The sequence below is a fragment of the Anolis sagrei genome, chromosome 1 (assembly GCF_037176765.1).
Source record: "Anolis sagrei isolate rAnoSag1 chromosome 1, rAnoSag1.mat, whole genome shotgun sequence".
Classification (NCBI taxonomy): Eukaryota; Metazoa; Chordata; class Lepidosauria; order Squamata; family Dactyloidae; genus Anolis; species Anolis sagrei.
In genome coordinates this window covers 275290450-275310184 of record NC_090021.1, presented here as the reverse complement: position 1 = coordinate 275310184, position 19735 = coordinate 275290450, and the positions used below count along the sequence as shown (strand labels likewise).

At 37.8% G+C, this 19735-nt stretch overlaps 1 long non-coding RNA gene across 9 annotated transcripts in view; it reads right to left on the bottom strand.

The window, feature by feature from the left end:
• LOC132768525 (uncharacterized) overlaps positions 1–19735 on the bottom strand; it is a 105377-nt gene that overhangs the window by 18835 nt on the left and 66807 nt on the right. For 5 of the 9 annotated variants that reach the window (XR_010908958.1, XR_010908963.1, XR_010908964.1 and 2 more), the window contains 2 exons: positions 19027–19149; positions 15269–16782 (listed from right to left, as the gene is read on the bottom strand). This is a non-coding gene — a long non-coding RNA (uncharacterized lncRNA). Of the gene's footprint in view, positions 1–11017; positions 11114–15268; positions 16783–19026; positions 19150–19735 lie in introns of all 9 variants that reach the window. The other 4 variants (XR_010908960.1, XR_010908965.1, XR_010908961.1 and 1 more) reach the window with 4 other exon arrangements.

Below are 19735 nucleotides of genomic sequence, written 5' to 3'. Positions count from 1 at the left end.
CATCCATAGCATAGAGCTAGGGCAGTCAATGTGGGGTCAAACTCTTTGGCAGAGAAGGCTTAAGACCTTGTAAAACTACAATTCTGCTGCTTCCATAGCACAGAGCTAGGGCAGTTAATGTGGGGTCAAACTCTTTGGCAGAAAAGGCTTAAGACCTTGTAAAACTACAATTATGCTGCTTCCATAGCACAGAGCTAGGGCTGTTAATGTGGGGTCAAACTCTTTGGCAAAGAAGGCTTAAGACCTAGTAAAACTACAATTCTGCTGCTTCCATAGCACAGAACTAGGGCAGTTAATGTGGGGTCAAACTCTTTGGCAAAGAAGGCTTAAGACCTTGTAAAACTACAATTCTGCTGCTTCCATAGCACAGAGCTAGGGCAGTTAATGTGGGGTCAAACTCTTTGGCAGAAAAGGCTTAAGACCTTGTAAAACTACAATTATGCTGCTTCCATAGCACAGAGCTAGGGCTGTTAATGTGGGGTCAAACTCTTTGGCAAAGAAGGCTTAAGACCTAGTAAAACTACAATTCTGCTGCTTCCATAGCACAGAACTAGGGCTGTTAATGTGGGGTCAAACTCTTTGGCAGAGAACGCATAAGATCTTGTCAAACTACAATTCTGCTGCTTCCATAGCACAGAGCTAAGGAAGTTAATGTGGGGTCAAACTGCATAAATCCTACAGTGTAAATGTAATATGGATCTTCAGATCCACTGGCTGGAAAAGGAACCATGTCCTGTGAAGATCCTTCTCAAGGAAATCCGATGGTAGGCTGAGCTGCCATCACTCTCAAACTCTACATACATATGCAATGGAAAACTTTGTGAAAGTGAAGCTACTGCCTGCAGTTTCCTACTACATTTCACAGATTAAAACCAGGATGCCTGTGGCCAAACAGCTTCACAGTGCGGTCAAGATGACAAAACTTACTAGTGGTGGTGGGGGGGGGGGAGGGACCAGGTACGAAATGCTGCAGCAGTTTGCTTTTGCCTGAGCTTATTAGGCAGGATTCTGCCTGGTCCTCTCTTTGTTCCCAATTTGAATACAGACTGTAAGAAATGAAGTAGCTGGGGGGAAAGGGATAAGTGGGAGGAAGAGAGAGAAACTTGAGCATTTTAAAAACAGCTGAAAAATTGGGGAAACAAAAAATTAACTGGGATTGTTCCTAACAAATCACTACAGCATGCAGTTTTCCTGACAGCAATAACTATCAAAACAGATCATTCTGTATACTGGGTACCCATTGAATCAAAGCTCCTCTGTGCCCCGGTATAAGAAACTCCAATTTGAAACTGAGATAGATATTTCCCCTCCTGCTGCAATTAACAAACAAAGCCAAAACACTTGCAAAAGCCAGCCTTGCAGGCAGCTTGGGCACATTTATGACTTCTGTGTTAGATCTTCCCATCAGGACAGTTTCGGATATCTCTGTCAGTGCTTGAGGAATTTTGTCCGGATAAAACAGTATCTAATCTTACAGAACGTAGAGGATTGCTAGGTTAAGAGGACATTATCGCAGACTGGATTGGAAAGAAACTTGTTTTTTTGCAAGGACCATGGAGAGCTCACTGTATTTCCATTTTAAAAGAATTTGCACTGCAACAGAAGAAAAGGAGAAGGTAAAATGGGGTGCCTATCTAGATATGAGGTTAGAAAATATACCAATTTCTCTACATCAGTAGTCCTCAATCTGTGGGTCCCCAGGGGTTTTGGCCTACAATTCCCAGAAATCCCAGCCAGCTTACCAGCTGTTAGGATTTCTGGGAGCTGAAGACCAAAACATCTGGAGACCCACAGGTTTAGAACGACTGCTGCACATCAAAGTGCAAAGTACCCAATGCTAGTTCCACAAGTTCTTTTGCCTGACTGTAAAAATCAGATTTTCATCAATGAAACGAAATAACCAAAATCTGCTGCCTTTTTGTTACATCCAAAGGGGCTGCTGAATTCTGCCTAACATTAGAATTGGTAGTGGCTAGTTACATAGGAAGCTGTCTAAGGGTCAAGTTAATGTAGTTCAACTTCTCTTTAACTGCCATGTCTCAATGCTTTGGAATCTGAGAGGTTGTAGTTTTTCAAGGATTTAGCCTCCTCTGCCAAAATGTGCTGGTGCCTCACCAAACTACAACTCCTAGGATTCCATAGCTTTGAGCTCTGGCAGTTAAAGTGGTGCCAACCAGCATTAATTTGACAGTGTAAATATGCCCTTAGGCAATGTCACCTCATTAGCATTATCAACAATATTCCAGGGTTTTAGGAAGGATTTTTTTATAGCTCTACCTGGAGATGTTGGAATTGAACCTGCAAATAGGTGTGTGCTCCATCACTGAGTCATGGCCCTTTCTTTTGTTCAACTTATTTTTGGCTAATAACATAAATTGCAGCAAGCCATTGCTGACCACTGGGGATTGGCTCCTGGTGTGGATACCAAAACCCAAGGATGTCCAAGCTCCATTATATACAATGGCACAGAGATCAATGCCAAACGGCAGGGTTAAAAAATTAAGCTTCTGTATCGGAAACTTTGAACAACAATGAAAAGCAGAGATTTAAAATGTGCTGCTTGGATGGAAAATCCGTTGCAATCCTCAGACCAGTTAGAGTTGCCACAGTGAAAACCAAAGACGCTTCTTGCACCCTTAATGGGTTTGTTGAAGAGGGAATTTGCTTGTTATCTAGTTTTGTGACAAACAGCACCTGCTGAACTTCCCTCTTCTACACAAGCATTAAAAGAACATGAGTCATCTCTGGTTCTCAGTCTGGCAGCTCTAAAACATTGCAATCTATGGTCTCATCCAGGCTGATAAAAAAGATCAGAGAATCCCAGGTTTTGTTTCTGTTCTTTCGATTTTGTTTTGGAGATTCATACATGCTTTGTTTATCCGAGAATAATTGTATGTCAGCTTCAGGTACAATCAGAGACTTTTTATGTCAGCTGATTGGTTTATTTTAAACCAGCATAAAGTCAGAAAGAAGAGGAACAAAGTCTGGTACTTTCAAATCAGTCTGGATGTGCTCTTAATTATTAATCAGAAAACCAAGACAAAATATACCCAAAAGTAAGAAAATTACATCTTTGCAGTGTGAAACACAATCTTGACAAAATTATGGACCCTGTCTGAATATTATTTTTAGTTATTTTGAGGTTTAAACTGACCTGAATTTCAGGAGCTCAGGAACAGTCAGTGCATTAATACACTTAATGCCTAAAGGAATTAAAAAAGGAGTAAATACCTATTGCTTAAAAAAAAACCTAGAACCACCTGGCTTGCAAAGTACTTATCTAAATAAAATCTTTATGTGAGAGCCAGTCTAGTTTATTGGCTAGACTACTGTTTGGTCTCAAGAAAGGAATCACAAAAACAGATTCCAGGCAAGCAAATAGGCTAAAACCCTGCTTTGAGCAGATTTTGCCAATATATTGTTGGATTATACCTATCATTCTCGGCCACTGGTCCTACTGGATGGGATGATGAGAGTTCTAATTTAGCAACATCTGGAAACCATAAGTTATGGAAAGCAGACTTATTTGAAGGACAATACACATCTATCCAATAACTAAAGTGACAAAGCGTGCATCTACACTGTAGGATTAATAGAGTTTGACACCACTTTAACTGCCAGGACTCAATGCTATGGGATCATAGGAGTTGTCATTTGGTGAGGTACCAGCACCATTTGGCAGAGAAGGCTAAAGACCTTGTAAAATGACAATCCCCATGATTCCATAGCATTGAGTTATGACAGTTAAAGCATTGTCAAACGGCATTAACTCTATAAAGCAAAGTAAACCAAAGTTTCAGACCCAGCCAGAAGATGAGTGCATAATTAGGAGCCCAATGAAACAGTAGATTATAAGCACACAGTTACGTTTTGGGGCATATTTAGTAGGGATAAATTCCATTAATTTCTATGTAAGGCACTTCCGAATCAAGGCTTAAGGTTATATGGTACATTTGAACTATAGAGATTCTGTCTTGAAACAACAAAATGTCTATAGTGCCTTAAACATCAGTACATTTGCTATGCCTTTTGGTATCGACTAAGGAGCCCCTGGTGGTACTGTGGGTTAAAGTGCTGAGCTGCTAAACTTGCTGACTGAAAGGCCACAGGTTAGAATCCAGAGAGCAGCATGAGCTCCCGCTGTTAGCCCCAGTTTATCCAACCTAGCAGTTTGAAAACATGCAAATGTGAGTAGATCAACAGGTACCGCTCCAGTGAAAAGGTAAGAATGCTCCATGAAGTCATGCTGGCCACATGACCTTGGAGGTTTCTACAGACAATGCTGGCTCTTCAGCTTAGAAATGGAGATGAGCACCAACCCCCAGAATTGGACCCTAATGTCAGGGGAAAACCTTTACCTATCTACTACTGTTCACTTCAGGATCCCTCCATGGATACCAACATCCACGAATGCTCAAGTCCCACTATATACAGTGGCATAGTAAAATGGTAGTCAATATATAAAAAGGGAAAGGGAACAGGAGTAGGGGAAAAGCTATGGGGAGGAAAAATTAGGGGATCATTTTAGTATAATAATAGGGCTGTGATTTTAAGGCACAATTTACAGAGGAATATAAGAAGCTTAAACCAGGGTAACATTTTATGTGTAAGAAATAAAGTTGCAGGAAAGGTCTTTCTCATCAGGTTCTTTGTTTCCTGAAATCTGCATCGTCTCATACAACTATTGTGCTAAGCTACCTTGAGGGAGATAGAAAGGTGCCACATACTGCCTCCTATTAGAGCTTTGTATATCATGCTGCTTAAACAGGCTTGCATTTGTTTTATATAACAGTGTTTTCAGGATTTTATCACAGCAATCACATTGTTGAACAAGAATATACTGGCAACATACCAGTTTGAAAACCATCACTATCACACCTGTCAGCAATTGCAATATTCTGCCTTCACATCCTTTGCTTTTTCTCTCTTTCCTGCCCTGTCTTTTATCTCCTCCCATCTTTTCTGCAGACTTTGCAAAAATGGGTCTGGTCACCCCCCAAAAATATTTTTTTTACAGTAAACCATTATTTAAAATGGCCACTACAGTATTTCTTCAGAGAAGCCTTATTAAAAATTACCACTTTACCTCAAGCACCTCAAAATGGCAGATGTGCCACATTCTTCAGGTTTGCCCATGTTGCTGATAAACTCCATTCAGGCCAAAAGAGAAAGAAGGGAAAGGAAGGGAAGGGAAGAGAAGGAAGATGGCATGCCTGTTTTTTTTCTGGTTTAGGCAAAAGGTGTAATGAGTGGGAATGTTTCTTGCCTCTGTTGCTCCCTTTGTGCTGGGTCCCTATTAAATCCATTTATTCCACTTTTGTCAGACCTCATCTAGAATACTGTGTCCAGTTCTAGGCACCACAATTCAAGAAGGAAGCTAGAGGATGTCCAGAGGCAGGCAACCGAAATGATGAAAGGTCTGAAAGTAAAGTTCTATGAAGAATGGCTATGCAACTGGCTGTGTTTAGCTTGGAGAAAAGGAGACCGAGAGGGGACATAATAGCCATGTTTACTTATCTGAAAAGATGTCACATTGAGGAGGAAGCAATATTGTTTTCTGTTGTTTTGGAGACTACAGCATGGAACAAGGGATTCAAATTGCAGGGAAGAGGTTCCTGATAGTAAGAGCTGTTCAGTAATACAATTTTCTGCCTTAGAATGTGGTGGAATCTCCTTCTCTGGAGGTTTTAAAGCAGAGGCTGGATGGCCATCTGTCAGGGATGCTTTCGTTGTGTTTTTTCTGCATGACAGTGGGTTGGACTGGATGGCTCTTGGGGGTCTCTTCCAACTCTATAGTTGTATGATTCATGTTGTTGGGGGGGGGGGCATTGTTAAAATTTATACTCAAGTACATATGCTTATTTCTGTATGGCATGTGCCTTTGATTAGGCAGTTCACCTCAGAACTGGCTCAATCTTACCTAAGTTCCTGTACTTTAGTTCTGCCCACCCCCACTAATCTTTTTTATTTATGGTCAGAGGTACCCCTTCTAGACTGACGCTTTTGCACTTTCCCTAGTCTCTGCTTAGGAATTTATCGTACTTACTTGAGCCTGGACCCAGCTCCGATTCTGTTTTCAGCCATGTTATTGTTTTTATGATGTTGTTATTTGTGTCTGTGTTATGTTTTATTGATTGACTTTAATGCTGTTGTTTTTGTCCGTGATTTCGGCTTGTCCCCATGTAAGCCACCCCAAGGTTGTTGTTGTTGTTGTTGTTATTATTATTAACAGGGAGATAGCCATATGTGTATGGTAGGATACTCTGCCAGTTTGGAGATTCTATACCAGTTCAAGTTTCCAAACCAATTTCAAGGACAACTCATTACAACACTTCCAAGGATAGCTGTGTACAGAAATAGTCTGACCTGTTGTACTAGACAGTGGTGGCACCCAGTCTTTTGAGATCCTTTACCTTTGGTTACATTTAGTGGCATAAAAGCAGCATGATATGAAAATATTTCAGCACTTCCTTGCCATCTGGGATTTGTAGTTTGCTGAACCACCAGTATTTTTTCAGTGAAGTCTAAAGAGCTTATAAAACTATAGGTTAGGAATCCATAGCACTGAGCCATGTGAGTTAAAGTAGTGTTAAACTTCATTAATTCTACAGTGTAGATGCATTCCTTGTGATGATTATATTCTTATGCGGTCCTTCATTATAACTTTTAACAGGCTATTCCTTATTGGCATTTGGAACTATCTTATGAAATGCATAATCCAGATCCTAAGTTCAGTTAAATTGGCATTTATTTCATTTGTACAGATCGAATATCCCTAATTTAGGATGAAAGAAGGTGAAAGAAAAAAGCGCAAAAGCTGGGTTGCAGCTAAACGTCAAAAAAAACCAAGATTATGGCAACAAGAATTATTGACAACTGGAAAATAGAGGGAGAAAATGTGGACAGACTTTGTATTTCTAGGTGCAAAGATTACTGCAGATGCAGACTGTGGCCAGGAAATCAGAAGACGTTTACTTCTTGGGAGGAGAGCAATGTCCAGTCTCAATAAAATCGTAAAGAGTACAGACATCACACTGGCAACAAAGATCTGCCTAGTCAAAGCCATGGTATTCCCTGTAGTCACCTACGGATGTGAGAGCTGGGCCTTAGGGAAGGCTGAGCGAAAGAAGATAGATGCTTTTGAACTCTGGTGTTGGAGGAAAGTGCTGAGAGTGCCTTGGACTGCGAGAAGATCCAACCAGTCCATCCTCCAGGAAATAAAGCCCGACTGCTCATTGGAGGGAAGGATACTAGAGACAAAGTTGAAATACTTTGGCCACATCATGAGGAGACAGCAAAGCCTGGAGAAGACAATTATGTTGGGGAAAGTGGAAGGTAAAAGGAAGAGGGGCCGACCAAGGGCAAGATGGATGGATGGCATCCTTGAAGTGACTATACTGACTTTGAAGGAGCTGGGGGTGGTGACGGCTGACAGGGAGCTCTGGCGTGGGCTGGTCCATGAGGTCATGAAGAGTCATGAAGAGTCGGAGACGACTGAATGAATGAACAACAACAATTTAGGATTCTGAAATCCAAAATTGCCCAAATGAATGGCTAAAATAATGACACCTTTGCTTTGGTTCAGTGTACACAAATTTTGTTTCATGCACAACATTATTAGAAAAAAATCATGTAATACTACTTTCTGACTATGTGTTCGAGTGAATTTATGTTTAGACTTGAGTCTCATCTTCAAGATACATCATTATGTACATATATGCAAGTATAGGCATTCCAAAAATCTGAAAAAATCCAAAGCACTTTTGGTTACAAGCATTTCAGATGAGAGATATTCAACCTGAATTTTAGGACTGAATTAATTTTGAAAGACATGGTTAAAAAATGAAATTGAATGCCCAATGATCTTGTCTTATTCCAGATATATTTTAAATATTGTGCATCTATGGATACATGTAAAATAAACAATGTAAAATGATGCTTGGTCTTCACTTTTAAATGTGTACAAATAGATTGAATATTAACTATAATGGAATACATTCAATTGTCAGTCCAGCTAGATTAGACCACTACATGAATGCATCTCATTAAGTCAATACCAAGAAAAACCTTGTGGATTTAATGGGTGAGTAACGGATGTAAACCAACTGGGACTAACAATTGTATGTCTCCTTTCACTTTTTAAATGTTGTAATATTCCTGTACAGCTTTCTTGTAGTTTTACAGTTTAGGCTTCTTCTTCTTTTATTGAAAGATACTTGCATGATACCAGCCATCCTAAAGGTCACATGAAAGCCACACAATGGCAGCTGGTGACTTCCAAGATAGTGGACTCCAGGAGACCACCCATACTGGAGAATTATAGCTGCTTGACACCACTTTAACTGTCATAGCGCCATCTATGAAATCCTGGAAGTTGTAGTTTGTTGTGGCACTAGAGCTCTCTAACAGAGAAAGATGGGCCCCATCTATGCTACCATATAATGCAGTTACAAACTGCATTATGTAGTCAGTATAGACTCATATAATACAGTGTAAGTTCATTGAACTGGAATATATGAGGTTGGATCTACACTGCCATATAACGCAGTTTCTGAATGCAGGTTATATTCTTTTAATTGGATTACATGAGTCTACACTGCCATATACTCAAGTTGAAATAAGATAATCTGCATTCAAAAACTATCATGGAGGAACTTCTCAAAAGAGACTGCAATAATGTGGTGGGCTATTGCCAAGAAAGGAACAAATAATAATAATAATAATAATAATAATAATAATACCACAATGGATATCTTTGCCTATAAGTGCAAGTCGCTTTACATGTCTTCAAGGTTAGAAGGAGTTGCTTCAATTCTATTTTTACTTCTTGTCATTAATAATAATAATAATAATAATAATAATAAAACCAAGTGGATATACATAGATCTTTGCCTATAAGTGCATGTCGCTTTACATGTCTTCAAGGTTAGAAGGAGTTGCCTCAATTCTATTTTTACTTCTTGTCAAGATTGTATGCACATTACAGTAGGAGAACATTACACAAGCTTGTGTTTTATAATATGTTAAAACTCCTTATTTTTCAAAACCAAATTTTACAGAATTTTTCACTTTTGTGTAAAGGACAAGGGAGCATTTGAATGACTGGAACTGATTTATATACATTAGAATGTTTAACACCAATTTCTTTTGCATTAAACGCAAAGATAATTTTAATGAACTGCTTTTTAATGTCCTATTTTTGTGTTATATAAACCTTTCAGCTGCACCTAGATACAGTTACATAGAGGGCATTGTATTACTGTTCAGTTTCCTGAAATTTAAGAACATACTACCATCACAAACAACTTGCAATATGTTTTCTTAAACTGGAAAAGATTAAGACAGATTTTAGATAGTACTCTTTAGAATACTTTGATAAATGTATTAAGTGATCACTAAGTTTAAAGTACTAGAACAGGATTTCTGCAAGTTGAAGGCCAAAACATCTGGGGACCCACAGGTTGAGAACCACTGCACTAGAATATTGTTACATAAAATAGAAATGATTCTGCAATCCAATGTTGCTCACCAACTAGACTAGTAGTTCCCAACCTGTGGTCTATGGACTCACTGTTACTACAATGTTGCAACGAGAATGACTGGTCTTGCGAAACCCTCTTATAATGCCAAGGCAATGGGAATGTCAGGAGGGGAGAGGCTGACTACCCCAAAAGGTATGACAACAAGTCTCCTGACAGCATCTTCTCCTCCTCCTCCTTCCCCCTGAGCGGAGCCATTCTATGTGGCACCTGAAAGTGGAGGCACCTTGGTGTTTTCAGTTTTAGGTCTGTTCCTGGGGTTATATTGATTCAGAAAATGGCATTGGATAGACCACATCAGCTCTAAATTAACCCTAGATTAAATGTGGTTTTCTGTGGGCAAGCAGATGGTGACTACTGGTTGGCATATAGGAAACTAGAGCTGATGTGGTCTATCAAATGTAATTTTCTGAATCAGCACCCCAAATAACCAAACCGAATCTAACATTGACCAAAAACGGATTCATAACCCCTTTGGTACTAATGTTGGAGCGTGGTCCCTTTTCAAGTGGTCCCTAGTCAAGTGGTCCCTGGACAAAAAAAAGGTTGGGAAGCATTGAACTAGACTAAGCCATTTAAAGCTATGGAATTTATATTTCTTGCATCTAATGACTTCCATTCATTTCAATGGGTCTCATCTAATTGAGACTAACAGTGGATTTAGCTCCTGTGCTTAACAATGATTTATCACAAAGTTGATTGAAGATATAGTAAAATCATTAATAATACAGAATGGATTTATTTTTTTAAAATATTCCTTTGCATTTGTGGGTCTGCACTTCTAGCATTGGGTAAGCATACCATATATATCCTCAAAAGCATGGTTTTGTGTGTTTGGTTACAGTGACATCGAGTGTTCCTTCAACGTAATATATTGGATACCATAAACTGAAATGACTGTATGGATTAGCTAAGAGATGTAAATCAGGGTAAAATTAACTAAGAAATTAGTTTCTCTTTGCTTTATATCTTTATTAGATGGGAGACACCTGTAGAATACTATGATTAACGAGCCACAATTGATGCATGTTCACTTCGAAGCAAGACTTGTCTGTGCTTGGAATCAGGATTTTGTCATATTGTCTTTTCTTGATCATCATAAAAATTACTGGAAGCCTCAAACAATAGTTAATCCCCTCCACCCCTCAGAAACAGATGAAAGCCCCGAGGAAAATATTTGAAAAAGAGCATTTACAGACATTTCTTTAAATATATGCTAATACTGAAATCAAATAATGTTTGGTGACTAAATAATCAACCTCATTAGTCACACTTTCGATTTGGATTCTTCTACTAGCCTTAAAAAGTAACTGTTAATTAGGTTAGGTTGGAATAAATGTAATGGGTATAGATGCTCCTGTTCCAGCTATAAATTAGGTAATAGCCAAAGGTAGAATTTTTTTAAAGATATAATTTAGCATGCTAATGATATTTAATTATTAGATGTAAAACTGTAAAAAATATGTTTTAACATTTACCTTTGTCTGCTTTCTCTTGTGGAATGGGGAGTTCCATCGTCTTTCAGGCTATAGCCTTTACTTCAGGCTATAATTATCATTTTGGCAAATGCAACTCTAATATTGAAAATGAAAGCATATATAATGAGAAAACTGATAGAAAAGTTAGTTGGATATTAAACTGAGAGGTGTGGGGATAGTCTTTTCACTGTATGCAGGTACTTTTGTAATTTTTCTTCTGCATGTACTCCTTTGGAGGAAAATATTTTAGATTTATTTAGTTACAGTAATTTAAAACTTAGATATAGACAGACTGACATTTCATAACAGGCAGTTCCACATATCTTTTAGGTACGGAATTCAGGGAATGCACTTAAATTAAAAAAAACATTTAAAAGTTAAAATATATTCTTTTTTAAACTTTTTATTTAAGACAGTTGTATAAGTATTTTCTTCTGTGCTAAAACACTGAAGAAAACTATAATGTTTAGAAGGCTAAGCAAGTTATTCTATCTAGCTGTCAAATGGCCTCTTTATTATTTAAATTCTAACACAAAAGCCTGTTTTAATAGTGCAAACTTATGCATACTTATTTTGAAACATGTCCAATTGAATATAGTGGGATCTACTTTCAAAGAAATAGGTAAAAGATTGTAGCTTTATAATACAATCTTCTATACATCACTCTGAAGTAGGACTCAGTAAATTCAATGGGATTTAACTTTGTGTTAGTTTGTATAGGATTAGAATTTGGGGTATCTAATATTAGTGGACTTCTAATAATCCTAATGTAATAATGTAGTGTTTTACAGTAGAATCCTATGCCGTGGTTAGCACAGTGAGTTAAACCGCCAGCTACAGAAGATCTTGCCAACTCGAAGGTTGGCAGTTCAAGCTGTGGGTTGGGGTGAGCTCTTGCCATCAGCCCTAGCTTCTACTTACCTAGCTGTTTGAAAACAGCAATGTGAGTAAATAAATAGGTACCACGTTGTTGAGGAGGTAAAAGCACCCGATGCTGGAGATGAAAAAAGAGGGAAGACTTGCCTCTGTCTGTGTACTGTCTATCTTTGTTAATTGTTTAACGGCATTGAATGTTGGCCATATATGTATTCTGTAATCCGCTCCGAGTCCCCTTGGAGAGATAGAGTGGAATATCAATAAAGTACATTAACTATAGTCTATTATTTTGCCAATTTATTCAGAAGAATGTTTCTGTCTATAGGATTGTTGTTACAGATGGTTCATTTCAAATACCTGTAGTACAATTTAATTATGCTGCTTTTTAAAAACAAAAACCTATAAAACATTAAAATCATGATTGCTGTCATACTAATTATTACAAATAATTATTTCGAAGTTCCATCTTTTTCAAGTACAGGGAGTTCCCGAGTTACAACCAACTCATAATTAAGAACAGAGGTGAGACCACAGGAAGTGAGACAAATCTCCCCTTGGAAGGGAAATCCACTTCTGAAAGAGTTAATATGGCAAAAAAACTGAAGCTTCATCACCAATCCTTGTTTCCACAACATTTTTCTTTCTAAAATCAAATTATCACAGAGACAGAAAGTGATGTGAAATCTTCTGAACAGGAGTACAGACAGCAAAACATACACCAGAGGGGTGTACCACCTTCCCTATGCTACATATTCAAAACACACACACAAACACACACACATATAGGTAGATAGATAAATAGATATAGGTAGAAATAAATAGATGATAGATAGATATCTGGAGTCACACTTAATAAATGTACCTGTTCCAACTGAAAAACAAATTCAGCTTAAGAACAAACCTATAGGAACCTATCTGGTTCATAACTTGGGGACTGCCTGTATATAAAAATATTGACAAAATTTCTTCAGTGTTAACATTTTTTTTTACTTATATCTATATACAACTTTTGCAAATAAAATAGTTTCACAGTGCAAGCTGATATATTTTGTGATAGCAAGTAAGCTATTCGCAAAAGTACCACCACTGAGTTTTTAATGTCACCCAAACAGCCTTTGGGCTTCATTATACCAGTGTTAAATATTTCTGCAATAGTCCTCAAGCTGAAAACCTTATTAGCAAAGTTAAACTCATCTAGTTAAATGGAATTACTTTAGAAGATATATGTTTAAAAGAGAGAAAGAATTTAAATACAAAATCGTTAAAACAAGTACAATGTTTGTTCTCAAAGAAGAGCATATGGTTACAAGGGTATTCTCCAATATTTTTATAGTTCAAGTAAAATAACTTTACTCACATTGTATATTAATACTAAGTAGGAAATTTCAGCTTTGAAGACTTCATTATATCTCCTGCGACACTACATACATCTCCTTAAAAACTTATCTGCTTATTTATGTTTTTCCTCCTTCAAATTATGTTTCCCCCTTTAATCTAATTCCAGACTTTGCTGTGACAAATTAACTTTCCTGCAGGTTATGTTGTCTGCTTAAAACCTGGTAATGAAACAAAATCTTCAGACAGGATTACAAGAGAAGCAGCCATTCAAGGCTGCTCCTCTTGTATTTAATTTTTAATTTTAATTTTTAAAATAAAGATCTACTGAATTATAAGATATGAATCTTCCAATGACAACCCTGCCCTTTTAGACCACATATTAAAGAGAAACCAGGAGCTTTGAGGCTCTCAAAACCGCTCAAGGTAGGTAATATCTGTCAAGGAATTTTCTTGATAGATTGAGGCAGCATATAAACTTCTACCAGGTGCAAGGACAGCTTCCCATTCTTTTACTGGGAACCTATACCAAACATTTATACTGTTCATAAAGGCCCTCCTCCCAATTAGATTCAGTGGCTGTCCACACATGGACCCAGCGGGTGTCACCCAGTCATGAAACTCATGGTTGCTACCCACACGGGTCTCCTTCCATTCCACAGCAGGCCATAGTATTGTAGCTAAAGTATCAGGAAATTTGAAATAACCAGGGACTATTTTAAAAAGAGCAATGAAAACAACTGCATGCTTATAATGAAACCACATGATTCAAAGGGTTGTTTTAATTGGGTAATAAAGGCAGCTCAGGTGAGCGCATGTGCATTAGAAGGTTCAAAACATAAATTAGTTTAGAGTTTTAGTCTTGTAGGCATGTTGGTTCAGTACAGGTTAAAGCTAGGGTTATGAAAAAAAATGTTGCAATCACATCTAACTACAGGGATTTTGTTTTGGTTTTTTTAAAACTAAAAACAGTAAATTTCTGCTAAAATACAGCACAAATTTTTAATAAACCAACATTTTGGTGTCACCTGGTGTGGTTCATCATTCAGTAGTTGTCATATTGTTTGATGTGAATTGTTTTGCTATAATTTGTTTGTATGTTTTTCCTTTTTGGCATTAAATGTTTGCCATATATGCTGGAAACTGCCGAGTCCCTTAGGGGAGATAGGGCGGTCTACAAATAAAGTTTTATTATTATTGTTGTTTGTTATTTGCTGTCCTCCTTCCACTTCACCATTTGCTTCTCTGTACACTTACTATACTTACTATAATTAAATGCAGGGTTAAATTGACCTGTTTTCACTCCAGGTTGGAGTGGATTTACACTGTAGAATTAATGTAGTTTGATACTACTTTAACTGCCATGGCGGAATACTATGGAATCCTGCAGTGAGGCACCAGCACCCTTTGGCAGAGGCAGTTAAAGATCATGTGACACTAAAACTCCCATTGTTCCATAGCATTGAGCCATGACATCTAAAGAAGTATGAAACTGCATTAATCCTACATTCAGGCATAGGCAAACTTTGGCCCTCCAAGTGTTTTGAACTTCAACTCCCACAATTCCTAACAGCCTACTGGAGGACCAAAACACCTGGAGGACCAAAGCTTGCCCATGCCTGGTGTAGATGCATCATGAGTGAAGCACAATGAAATGTGTGCTGGACTGGGACCACTTTGTGGGTTTGTTCTCCTTTTATTTGGCATATTAGCTTATACGGCGCATATGAACAGTCAGAAGAAAAATATTTCAGATAGTGCAGTAGTCATGCCATATTTGAATGATCTCAATATGTGGTAGCCATTTCAAAAATTATCAAACAATTTTTTTCATTAATATTTTGATTCATATGGAATATTCCATGCAGTTCTCCTGAGAGTGAAGAAAAAAATGAGTGTTTTGTCACTTATTTTGTGCATGTAAAATGTTCCTTACACCTATGAGGAACACAGTCTTTCTTTTTCTAAAAGCCTTTCCTTCATTTCCTTCATTCATTCTTTCCTTCATATAATCAAAATGGCAGGTTTATACCCAGTTACCTTTTAAAAATTCTTCAGTCTACTTCCGGTTATATTGCATCTGAAAAAGGATGGGATAATCTGTAAGAGGAATACCATTTTCAAATGTGAAACCAATTCATAACTTCCCTTTCAAAAAGATAGCCTTGATGCATTTCCATACAGCAGGTGGCCTTCCCCCCACTGAGATTTTAATATCATTCAAGGAGTTATTCAGATTCCAGATTTTCAAGAAATGGAACTTAGATTAATTTTATTTTAAGTTATAAATGTAATAAAGAATCCATATGTTAATGTTGTTGTTAATTTGCTTTAATTCTACACTGTAAGATGCCTTCCTTCATATATGAGGAGAAAGGCAGAATATTAATTAATGACATAAAGAAATAACCATTTTAATGCTGGGCAATGCAGCATCAGCTGTGCATTTTCAAAATAACTTCATCTTTTGATACACTGGACATCTGTATAGTATAGGGGCCACATTAGCACAGTGGGTTAAACCTCTATCTGCAGGAAATTGGCTTACTGGAGGGTTAGCAGTTTGACGCCACGAGTTGGAGTGAACTCCCCGCTGTTAGCCCTAGCTTCTGCCTACGCAGAAGTTTGAAAGCATGTAATATGAGTAGATCAATAGGTACTGTCTCAGCGGGGAGGTAAAAAGGAAACCCCATGCAAACATGCCAGCAATACAATCAGAGAAATCTATGTACAATAGGTTCTTTGGCATGGAAAAATTGAACAAGAGCACCTTGTCATGGCTGGAATTGAGCATCACCTCCAGACACGGAAAATGGAAGCGGAAGGCCTTTACCTCTGTCTGTGTATTGTATGTCATTGTTTACTGTGTAAAAAGGCACTGAATGTTTGCCTTATATATGTAAAACTGTAATCTGCTCTGAGTCCCTCTGGTGAGATAAAGCAGAACATAAATGAAGTGTGTTTGTTTGTTTGTTTATAGTATAGCATAATATAACAATTCCAAGTGATTCTTGGACATATCTGGGCAGGGGACTAATCAATTTTGTTTTTGTAATCCTCTGCTTTAGAACCTCATGGCATTCTGGCTATCGGACTGGGTTCCATGTACTGTACCTACAGCAAACACTTTCTATAGCATGCCACAAAAGTCACCTATAAAATGCCTAGAAACTGTAAACAGATAGAAAAGCTATCAAGTAAAAACTTGCATTTGCATCTAATTTAATATCTACTGAAGGCAGGAGTGTATTTAAAATCTCATCTATTATACATGGTCCAGCTGGAATTCCGTGCACATTATCCTTTCAAATCCTTTCACCGTGAAGACATAGCGAGACATTTGCAGGTGAGAGCACTTAAAGACAGGATCAGGACCCAGGTGCCCAAAAGGGCTTGAAATATTTGGCAACCAAATTCCAGGATGTATAGGGTATTGGCTTTGTCATTTGCAATATTCAGTCTACAGGAGCAGGAGGTGAAAATATGTACAGCTGAACTGATACTCCCATTTGCTGATTGTATGTTTCATCTTCCCAACAAATGCCATTCGTTTCCTATTAAAAAACATCAAAATTAGCATACAAATAGCAGCCCTTATGAGGTCAGTTTAAAAGAGCATTAAAAAAGTCTTTCTTGTTGTCCTAAAGAGATGGATCAATAAAATGCACACTTCCTTCTCCTGTCATACATTAGTTTCAACACTTCTAATTTAATTCAGATCACGTTTATTTATTTATTTACTACATTCACATACCGCTTTTCTCCCCTAAGGGAACTCAAAAGCGGTTTCTAGAATAATAAAGGCAACATTCAAGTTGCCAGAACTTAAAAGCAATAGAAGTCCGTGAATAGGTTTATTATTACACAGAATGCAATTGATTGCATTACATTGCCTACCCTGAAGCACATCCCTCCACCCATAGGGCCCATTCACACTTTCAACTTGTACTGCTCTTATTCCTCTTTAGCCGGCATGATTCGATCCCATGAAATTCTGGGATTATAGTTCAGTGATGCCAATTGACTTTTCTGGCTGGGAATTCTCAATACCTTTTCCTAGTCCACAAATTCTAGGAGTCTACAGGATGTTGTCAGGGCAGTTAAAGCGGAATGTGACACTATGATTGTGTTAGTGTGAATGAGGTCCAAGTTGAGCTTTGCTTTTGTATAGACATTTCTTTCTGTTAATTCTTCCTGCTCCTCAAAAATTGTGTCCCCACAACTCAAAAGGAATTGCCCATGGCTCCTGCTATCACAGGATGGCCAGAAAATCGACACCATAGGGAATCATAATCATAATCATCACCATCATTAAGAGCCCCAGGTGGTGCAATGGGTTAAACCCTTGTGGCAGCAGGACTGAATCCAGAGAGATTCAGTCCTGCTGGCATGGAGAGCGTGGATGAGCTCCCTCTGTCAGCTCCAGCTTCCCATGTGCGGACATGAGAGAAGACTCCCTCAAGGATGATAAACCTCAAAACATCCAGGCATCCCCTAAGCAACATCCTTGCAGACAGCCAATTCTCTCACACCAGAAGCAACTTGCAGTTTCTGACATGAAAAAAAAATCACCATAATTTATTTGTTACTTGCATTTCTCCATGAACCAAGGAAGGAAAAAAAGCACACAGTCAGAGTATCACTTATCTGAAATGCTTGGGATCAGAGGATTTTGAAATATTTGCATGCACATAATAAGATATCTTGGAGATGGGACCAAGGTTTAAACATGAAATTCATATGTGTTTCATATGCATTGTACACAAATAGCAGAATATAATTTTATACACAATATTTTTAATTTTGTGCACAAAACAATGCTTTTTTCTTTCAGGTGTCCCACACAATAGTATTTATTTTCCAAGTAAGCAAGGACTGAGGCTACATTCAACCTAAGAATCTTGGCATATAGAAACCATTGGTATGAAGGGTTAGATGTATTCAGTGTTGGGTGTTCAGGTTTAACCAAAATGTATATAATACAACTGATAAAAATAGTGGAAATTGGATGAAACCTTAAAGGCATACAGCACAGATCACTGAGCTGAGGAGAGTTTACACGGGCTGGAAAATGGTATTACTCTGGGTGTGTATCTACATTCCACAGTTACAGCAATTTGCTGCCATTTTATCTATTATGGCACCATTTTACAGAATCCAAGGACTTGTAGTTTGGGGAAGTACATGGACTTTTATGCCAGACAGACCTTGTGTTCTAGTTCTGAAGAGCTGCACTGAAGTTCTCTGGTAGAGAATACTAAGTACCCCGCCAGGCTACAAATACTAGAATGCCGTAGGATGGAGCTATGACAGTTAAAATGGTATCAAATTACTATAATTGTACACTTTAAATACAGTCTTTATAATCTCTGCAGTGATGATACAGCTTTAGCATTCCCTAATATTCATCTGTGTAGTTCTGTATGAGTTCTGTTTGTTCACCTTGTTGGATCACAACCAGGGTCTATGATGTGTTTTGGTTGCATATGACTGGCAAGCATTCTGCCTACTAGCTCAGCACTCATATACATGAAATGCCAGTAAAACCAGTGGGATGAATGTGATGTTTTGGCAATGACAGTGTTTTGAGTTGTGCCTGCATATTGCAGACAATCCTGACTAGCCTAGACATTACTCAGCTCATGTAAGTATTGCCACAAGTAAATATCAGCTTCTCTACACTGTGCATGTAGTTAAAGCAAGGACAAAACCATTTCTCATTCAGAAAACAGTATAGTTCACAATAGTTTTTAAATTAAAAAACACAATATAGTATAGTTTGTGAAACTCAAACCTACCAGAAGAACAGGGCCATTTCTGAAATCTTAAAAGCCAGATCATTCTCACCAAGTTCGGAACTTAGAAAAAGTGACTTGATTGGGCTGGCTTTCCCGTAATGCCATGGCTGCCATGTCAAACTCCTCATGTTTGGGAAGGAAGAGAGAAAAGTCTGCTTGCAGTATACTACAGAAACTCTAGAAGGCAAATTATTAAATCATAGCATTTTCAAATATTTTATATTTCTTAATTATTGCACTTCCAAAGCCAATATTCATTGGTTTGCTATATTATATTTAGGCTGGACAGAATGTGGCTGTTCAGAGTGTTTAACACCTGGACTGTTGACCATTTCAAACAAATAATAAAAAAGAGAAGTCATAAAGGTTTTTTTTTAAAAAAAAAGTAAATATAGAAATAGAATATGTGCTGAAAGATTAATATTAACACCTAAAACAATGTGTCCTTGATATCTACTGGGGCTTGGCTGCACTTGGATACCAAAATCTGTGGATACTCAAGTTCCATTATATACAATGGTAAAATGACGTTCCTTATATAAAATGGCAAAGTCAAAGGAACTATTTAGAATTTGTTTTGAGGGGGAAGACATGTTTTTAAGCCATTGCTGAATACATGGATGTCAAATCTATGGATATGGAGGGCCAATTTCCTGTTGAATTCAAATGGAACTGGAACATTGTCAGAATGGTAAATAAATGTGCTTTA